This window comes from Dermacentor albipictus, unplaced genomic scaffold, assembly GCF_038994185.2.
Source record: "Dermacentor albipictus isolate Rhodes 1998 colony unplaced genomic scaffold, USDA_Dalb.pri_finalv2 scaffold_24, whole genome shotgun sequence".
Lineage (NCBI taxonomy): Eukaryota > Metazoa > Arthropoda > Arachnida > Ixodida > Ixodidae > Dermacentor > Dermacentor albipictus.
The window spans coordinates 4,418,512-4,428,167 of NW_027225578.1; positions in this window are offsets into that span (position 1 = coordinate 4,418,512).

Below are 9,656 nucleotides of genomic sequence, written 5' to 3' on the forward strand. Positions count from 1 at the left end.
AATTACGCCTGTATCGACACCATCACTACCATCTTGATGGAAAAGTTTCGGAAGTTATTTTCGAAATACGTTTCAGTATATTTTCATTCAACAGACATGATGGCTGCGTATTTTCTCGTAATAAACAGAACACGCGTCTCACCCCTGTCGATACTACGAGTTAGGTCTTTCTCATCACGGCAAACTAGTGTGAAGGAAATTTGCTGAAGCCGTTTCTCACTGCTTCCTCTTCACCTCATAATGGTCATTGACCAGAACAGTATCGTCCGGTTCATTGCATCTAATAACCTCTAGAGGTTATTAAAAAAGTGTCTCAATGCAGGCAGAATGTTTTCGCCAATGATGGCTCGTACGAAGAACAACATATTGAGCGACTTGCATCGCACATACCTTACGCCGTCTTTTCATGGCGGTGTTGTCAACAGCCCGGATCTCACGTTGACAGCCTCCCCGTAGGTGTTGTGATGAGAGTAAGGTGGCCAACGCAACACGCATTCTAACGTACTCTAAAAACATCCGAAATACCGCAAAAGAGAAAACTACTATAATTCTCTGTACCCGAAGCTGATGCAGCATTTGAATCGTAAACAATATTTTTATTTTGCTCTACATTTGCTCTCGATTCAACTCAATCTGGAGCGTGCCCATAATCACGGTATGAGGACAAATTTAAGAGGAATGGTTAAATATTCCTGCTGTGGCCGGAAATTCGCAAAGCAGTTCTCATAAGAGCATCGCGATGGCGATGGCATCCTGCATATAGTCTCAAGCTGTTGAAGAGGCGCTAATATTTCACGTGTTTCCGCGAGAGCCAGAAAACATCCTGTATCACGTGATGAGGCAGCATAGGTACTTTCGGCGGCAAGGGCTCGTGAGTGGTTTGTGGCCGTAACTGAGCGGCAGACGATCGTTCATGAATCCCGCACGTGCTTTATATGCTCCCTTCTGCGAGAGAGAGAGAGAGAAGGGAAGACGGAAAGGCAGGGAGGTTAACCAGACTGAGTCCAGTTTGCTACCCTACACGTGGGGAGGGGAATGGGGAGTGAAAGAGGAAGAGAGAGAACTTAAGTGTAGGATGTCTATAGTCGGGCACTCAAGTCCGTTGCCTTCAGGTAGCGAAAAAGCGCTCGAACTGCTTTCTGGGCCAATGAACTGTGAGGCCAGGCTCCCAAGATCTTCTCTTCCGTAAATGGCCTGTTATCCAGTCAATTTAAGGCACACTGGAGAGTCTCACGTTGATTATGGAAGCGAGAACAGTGGCACAGAAGGTGGCTGATGGTCTCTTCACACTTGCACTTAGCGCACATTGGTGAATCCGCCATTCCAATGCGGTAGCTGTAGGAGAAGGTGAATGCTACTCCTACCCACAGCCGAGACAGCAGTGTTGCATCACGTCGTGGAAGGTTCGCCGGTAGTGTAAGTTTCAGTGATGGGTCGAGGCTGTGTAAACGACACTTACAGTTCTGTGGTGTATGCCAGCAACCTAACGTGATTGCACGAGCAAGACTGCGAAGCTCTCTTGCAGCGTCGACTCTGGATAAAGGTATAAGGAGTGTCGGTGAGCCAGCTTGGGCACGTTGGGCAGCGTCATCGGCGAGGTGATTACCAACGATGCCACAGTGTCCCGGCAGCCACTGAAATATATCATGTCCTCGTTCAGATGCGCAATGGCAGGTTTCGTTGATTTGTGACACCAGCTGTTCATAATTGCCACGTCGTAAACTTCGCAAGCTCTGGAGGGCTGCTTTCGAGTCACAAAATATTGCCCATTTGTTGGGCGGTTCTTTTTCAATGTATTCGACAGCAGCGCGAAGAGCGGCCAGTTCAGAACTTGTAGATGTCGTGACGTGTGAAGTTTTGAACTTGATGACGACTGATTGAGATGGTGGAACAACGGCGCCCGTAGAATTTTCCGAGACGGAACCATCCGTGTAAACATGAAACAAATATCTCCCTTCTGCGAATAATCCTGTTTAGTGCCCAACGTTATCTTGCGGCTCACTGGGACTCTTGGCAAGATCAGCAACTGGCACTGGTCGTTTTGCTGCGCTTTTTTCTTTTATTCGCTTCTTTCTAATGATTGTCCATGCACTTCAACAAAGTAACGCCCGTTTAGCGTTCGCCGTTTAGCTTCTGCCAACATCGCTTCTTTCGCATTGACGACTTGAGAACGTCGTACACAGTTGCATGTCGCACATGCAACTGTGCGACAACTTGAGCGTCGAGGACGATCTCCGCTATGCCCCTTTTCCCTGAGGTAGTTGCTGTAGAGGACGGCTATGCGACTTTCGGGTGGCCCATCGTCTTGGGAGAACAGGAGTGTCATGCTAAGAGCAGAAAGGCTTACTGCAGCAGAGCTTACTTTTGACGAGATGCTGCAGTGCCAGTGGAGCGGTTGTCCGCGCATTTGCGAAGATGGACGTTCGTGCACATCGTATTTTGTCAATATTTAAAAAAAAACTAATGTTTTCAGGTAAATAAAAGCGAAAGGACAGTATACCCGGACGCACAAATATCTCGTTGCCAGCCTTAGTAAATATGAATGTAACTATCGCTGCTTCTTCTTTTGTTACTCTTTCACGCGGCGATGCTCACAGTACTGAAAAAGTAAGTGTTGAGCTGCAGAGCACGAGGTCTCGGGATAGAATCCAGGCCACGACGGCCGCCTTTCGATGGGGGCCGAAATGCGAAAACACCCGTGTACCTACATACAGGTGCACGTTAAAGAAATCCAGGTCGTCGAAATTTCCGGAGCCCTCTACTACAGCGTGCCTCATAAATTGGTTTTGGCAGGTAAAACCCCATTATTTAATTTCTTTCTTTTCAAAAGTAAGAACGCGTATCATGGAACCAGAAGGCAAAAAAAAGGAAGACCGGGAGGATTAGCGATGCGACTGGTGGTTTTATTTGACGCCTCTAGGTGGTAATTAGTTTGGCTGTGGTCGGTGGTTTATTTTTCAAACTAATATTCGGTTATGCTATGTTCAGACTACGTTCGTAAGGCGCCGATTTTTTGTAACATGCGTAAGCGGAAGCGCAACAAGCGTATGCGTCTAGTTCAGACTGCGAACGTAAAGGTACCAACGTGCACAATTCACGCAAAAATCGTGGGTGAGAGTGTTAAAGGGTCGGCAACATTTACGACTGGGATATTACGACCGTTGCGACACAGCCAGTGACCGATAAGCTTTCAGTTTTCAACAACCGGTGACGACACTTCCGCCCTCCCGTCTGCAGACCGCTCCGGGCGCGGGAAGTGCCATTCCGCCATTTCGTGCGCACGATTAATTAGGTTGGCTGTCTTCGTGAAAATTTGTGCAGTGCGCCTTGCGAGACTGTATTCAGTTCATCTGGTTTATCCGCCAAGGAAATCGATGGCCGCAGCTGCGTGCTTCGAACTTCGATGGGTGGTCTCACTAGGTTTTCAAGGAAGCGGAACTGCTGGGGCGACATGCGCTATAAGTTATGAAACATCAAAGCGTCATCAACTCGGAGCTTGGCCAAAAGGTTGTGAAAATCGCCGTCCACGGCCCTGTCGAGAAATACTTGCCGCTCCCAAACCCTTCTGCGTCGCCTTCGTCTTCTTTGGGTGATTGAATACATGACTATAAGTTTGTTTTGAGCGTGAATTTCTTCGACCTCGGCCAGCGCTCGCATGTTGACAGTAGCCATATTGGACCGCTGGTGACGTCGATTCTACGGCTCCAAATTTGATTGGCCTGTTGTAAAAGCCGTAGTTTACGCAGCAGTAAATATGAACAAAGGTGCCGGCTTAACTGCCGTAACTTTTGTTTAAAGCCGTTACGTTCGATACGCCGAAACAGCTGTTACGCGCGTTACGACCGCAGTGTGAACATAGCTTTACGCATACTGTATGTACTTCCACCACCACGCCCCTTGTGTAAAAGTATCCCCAATGACTCCTAAGTCCAATGTCAATGCAACTATGTTAAGTTGACCGCTATTTTAGGACAAGATACCTCGCTCCGGCCAGAAGTCAGCTGGATAACACTCTCGCCATAAAATTCATAAATCGGTCTCCGCGCATTGCCGAAGACTCTAAGCTGCACACACAATGCCAAGCGCGCAAGGAAAACATTTGTGTTACAGGGCTATCGAAGAATCTCGAATAAGATAGCAGCGAATAACAGCGATATTGGCGATCCCATGGTGTAAAATTTCTACAGCGCGAAGCACCGAAGTGTGGAAAGAAAGCTAAAAAAGGACGAAGGAAGCGCTCGTGTTTGTCCTTTTGCAATCCTTCTTCCTTCGTCCTTTTTAGCCTTTCTTTCCGCACTTCAGTGTTTCGCACTGCAGAAATTTTACACCGTTAACATAGCAGCGTTAGAACTGGGATTGATACAGATCAGAAAGCACAAACATCCAGGAGCATACTTTTCTTCGAATGTGTAGTAGCATCGACATCGAGGAAGATGAGAACGGCGGATGGCTAGGGAAGGGCCATTCCCTATGAAGCGAAGCGGGCGCGTGGCTCAGATCACGCGCGTGGCTCAGATCACGCGCGGCCGGCGTGAGGTGGTCGGGAGACTTCATCCACCGAGGAATGACCGTCGGCTATGGCCTTCTGCTCAGTAAAAATGTGCTCTTGTTGATTGTGGCTCATCTTCACCACTGATTTTGCACGCCACGAGTGCGTCATATAAACGTCAAAAAATGTTCGAGCTTTTAGCTCGCAAGCTCAGCGGCCATGGAACTTGTACTTGTGCAAGGTGAGGGTGGTTCTTCAGCTGCTATTCGTTCCAGATGTGAGTGGGCTTGCAGCGAAGGAAGCTCATTCCTTTAACTTTCCTTAGGTTGGGTGTTATTATAAAAAGTTATAAACGAGCTCTGCTACACAAACGTTTTCGTTTTCTTTTGTTTCAGTTATTTACCCTCACCTTCACTAGGGAATCAAGATGCACGCATCGGTCTTGCTTAGACACGAACGCGACCATTGGCGACTTTGCTGGGCCGAACGTATGAGACTGCTGGGAGTAGGTGAAAAAGAAAGTCTGCTACCTTATCTGCAACATTCCTAGCACACTTGGCTTCTGCTTTGCTGTTCGCGTGCTCTCGTCTCATCGTATTTGCAATTTCCCCACCATCCCTTTTTCCAGTGCCATGCTGCTTATGCAACTTCCGTGATTAGCCGTCAAACGACAAGCGGGCGCGAATCATTGAAAAACACCCTAGAACAGGAATTTTGTAGCCCTTTGTTGTCACTTTTGTTTTTTCTTCCGAATTTTCACAGGCACTTCCGTCACGAAAAAGTTTAGATTCGCGCATGGGTTCTCTTCTTGGAAACCGCCACACGGGTACTGGCGAGTAACGGCAACCACTGACCAAGAAGGAATCTCTCTTCTACGTTGCACACGGCTTCAGGCATTCATTAGTCTCTCTGGTAGTTATAGTTCTTACTTGCGACCTCTACAATTTCTTCTTCCGGCAGTCGTGCTTTTCTTGCTTGACACTCTCGGCCGCAGCCGCCATTAGGGCGCCGCAGAATTGTCGATTTCAGCGTTTGTGCGCTTTTCCCGTGTGAGCTGCGGGGGTTTCGCGTTCTGCTGACATTTAGTCGCTGTCGCACGTGCACTTCGGTCTCACGATGAACTAGCGATTACTGGCTGAGATTGTGCTACTTAGTAAAAGCAGCATGAGCGATGCTGTTCTTAGACACGACGAGGCATTGTACAATTAATAACAAAGTAGTAATTTTATGTACTGCCGTTAGATGGCACCTAGTACCCGGAAAGCAGAAACCATGGCCACCCACTTGCACTGATCGGAGGGAAATTTAGAGGGGAGTGAGTGGAACGCGCAGAAAAGCGCATACAACGATCATTGCCTAATTTTCTAGAGGATGACATGCACTAAAAGAGCAATGGCGGACTCGTCGTCGGTATTCGCCATTATCAAATGGCCTTACAGCGTCCTAGGTAAGGAAGCATAACCCTTCCTTTTAACTCGTCCATCTAACGTAGCTTCGATGCGGAGGTTTGGCCATTGACAGCGATAGCTGTTATGCATTCGCTGCTCAGGTCGCTTTTATGTCCGCCAGTGCCATTGCTGGAATCCCAGAATGCATTGTGACAAAATTATAAGGAAACAAAATTTTCATTCCGCCGTGAAAATTGGAAGTTACCAGCAACGGATTGGCAGTCCAGGGTTATACCTCTCGGGCACTAACCTGACGCTACAGCTGTGGAAAATGTTGATATTGGAGAGCGCGATCGTGCCAGCAGCTGCCATGACTGGATAACGCCCGCTCATCACACCTGTTCTTGCTAGAGCTAGCCTGCGCACCTTCTTCCCGTTTTAGGACGGCGCATTCCCAGCTAAAAAATTATGGCGTTTTCCGTGCCAAAACCACCTCCTGATTATGAGGCACGCCGTAGTGGAGGACTCCGGGAATTTCGACCACTTGGGGTTCTTTAACGTGCACTTATATCTAAGCACACAGCTGTTTTCGCATTTCGCCCCCATCGAAATGCGGCCGCCGTGGCCGGCATTCGATCCCGCAACCTTGTGCTCAGCAGCCCAACAGCATAGCCACTGAGCAACCACGGCGGGTCATTCCCAGCTACGGAGACGGTCCTAAATTAAGCTTTCCTGTTGTTGTCGCGTTTGTTGTTGTTGACCTCAATGGTAGTGGCGCATGCGCACTGTAGGGGATTGGCCATATGTTGTGTTCCAAATTGTTAATTCGCTTGGTGTCGTATGTGTTTCTTTTTCCTCTATGTGATGGCTGTGATTGATGAAAATAACAATAATAATAATATGCTTATTATGAACAATACTAAGAATAAAACTTTCATTATTTCTTGAAGAAATACATTCATTAGGCCTGCCATGGCCTCATTAGGCTTGACTAGCAGAGTTCGACAGGCAGCATACAAACTGTTACAATATCAATAGAGGGAAAAAAAGAACTACCAAAAATTAATAAATGTGTATACATTAACCGATACGCACATTAAACGCATCTATAACACATGTACATATATGCAGATATACAGGTTTTAGAAGCACATCTGGCACGTACAATTATCACCATGCCACACGATTAATTTGCATGACACAATAAATGAATACATGATTATAAACAACACAGTGAGTTGAAAAAACACGATAAATGGCCACATTATGCTTAGCAACAGAGTACAGAGAATGACACCGCATTGCGGTCTCAAATCAAGTTCAAGTACAGTCTCGTTTTCTATTTCCTTTTCAAACTATAACGGCAGTATGCGCGAGTCACGAATGGCAACCGTGCTAAAAAAAAGAAATTTATTAGGACGACAACCATTTATAGGACATATATATTCCAGGAAAACAGCATGTATCCAGTGTCGCAAAAATTCAACACCACTGCGAAGCTTGTGAAGAACCGCCACTTCAACTGGCCATAAAAACCCTCCACGCCAAATATTTATTGATCAAGTAGTTTCCATGTTAGAGCAGTTCTTCTGAACACAAATCAAATTTACTTTTCTCTGTCTCCAACATTGCAGGCAGCATTTATTATTTATCTTGTAAATGGCTGAATGAGTGACTTCAAACATTATTAGTACGCACGGCGACACACGCACTCCGAGTACACAACGATGGGGTGCCTGCAACAGTTCGTGACCACTGTTGACTTTACGCACACGCGCGCTAGGTGATTGGTCGCCGCCGCCTTATCGAACTTGGCGGGACATTTTGTATTCGCTGCCACTGGAAGGAATCGAAAGAATAGCAACAGTGTGCACTCCTGCACCTAACCTTTGCGACGACACACTCGCAAACGGAGGAGCTAACGACCATGGACCATCGAAGGCCGCGGGACCGGAAAGATGAAGCATATAACTCTAATGGAAGCAATATGGCACGTCTTTTTTTTTTTCATTTGAAGGCGCAGTGCTTTTTTTCAAGCCAGCGTATGCACAGCTCTTCGTACAATAAATATGGCCGTGGCTGCAACATTCTCACAGTATCTACGTGCATAGAAATCTGTGTACAAATATTGGGCATATAACGCAACACCTCCGTCGTAGCGTCTACGTGATCGAGGCTGACAGTGATCAAGCAGTTCTGTGCCGTGGCTCCACATATGCAGCTTACAAATTCTATTGGACGTAATAAAAGCAATACTTGCTGCTTCATTCGAGCATTGAAGCTGAAGTTCGCGGACAAACGCTTTTACATTAAGGCACAAACTTCATTGAGAAAGTTGCTTCGTTTCTTTCATAGAAGCCTTCATTAGTTGCACAGCCCCATACGCTTGAAGAAAGGCGCCTATTATCGATTCTGTTTCTCCAAATGACGATCAGAGGCAGATAGAGTTCATTGCCAATTCGTGTTATTTATCGGAGAATGCAAGCCTGCATCGTTCTCATTTGTTACTACCTTTGTTTACTTTTTCTCTATGAAATGTCGAGGATTTCCCGACGAGATTTCACAGCTCGTGGCGATTTCGCGAGAGCTTTTCGCAAAACTCGGTCGCAGCAATATGGCAGCACTTTGTCAAGCAATATAGATAATGCAACCACGTTACTGTTCATTTATTTGCTCACTCTCGCAGCGTGAATATGCTGCTGCGAAACCATAAATTGCCGATGTAAGATTTCACATTAAAATGTTACAGATGACCTTCTTATGAAGTATTGTCGAAGTCAAGTTTCGGCTTGTACAGCCCATACGTGAGAAATAATGGCCCTTCATCGACTACCTCACACTTTTCTGGCTGGGTGCCTTTTTTCGCCCTGTGAAGTATCTAGTTTAGTTTCCACTGCAATATCTACTGTTTATTTACCTTCTTTAGTCAGCTTTGCAGCTCGAATTTACTGCAATTCATGATACGGTGCAAAATTTGGTGCTATGGTGCTAGGCTCTGCAAAATCACAAAACAGTGCACACAAAGAAAAACAAAATAAAGTGAATTTGAAGTCACTGCGTCCTTCAGCTCACTAATGAAAGAGGTCAACGAGTTTCATCTTTAGGGAGCGAAGTAAAACATTCACCTTTGGTCTGACACCAATCCTTGCATTAATTGGTTTGAAATTTGAGTAAAACACTTCATTCAGCACTTGCTTCATAAAAAGTTCTTTAAACAACTTTTACGTTCCAAGGAAGCCTAATTTTAGCCTAGCTTCGGCGTTCATGTGACTTAGCCTCTAAAGTCAAATACGCTATCATGGTCATAGCAGTAAACAATGGCATTAGCCAGTCTTCGTCTCCTTAAAGAAACAACTCGAGCGCATTCGGGCAGTCTGTAGACGTACAAAAGAGTACGTGGTACAGCAGACCACTTTGAGATGACTTCATTTTGGTCATTAACACCGAAACTACCACCCTTTTTTAAAGCCAAGCTATCTTTGCTTATTTTCCCGGATTTGCATGACTGCCTGGCTGAGTGCCCTGGTTTTCCGAGTGCTGGGTTCCACTGGGTCGGTCGCTATATCGGTGGATATATTTGCGGATATTTATACAGTGTATATATATGCGCCAAATGAAAGCACCTACGAACGGACTGATGTAACCCTTGCATAATGAGAAAATATGTGCACCTATATTCTGCGTAAGAAAGAAACTAACTGGCTATATAAAACGCAACATATAGTGTCGTTCAACGGGTATCTCTAAAGCACACCGATGTTTTAATGGAGGAGTGACCT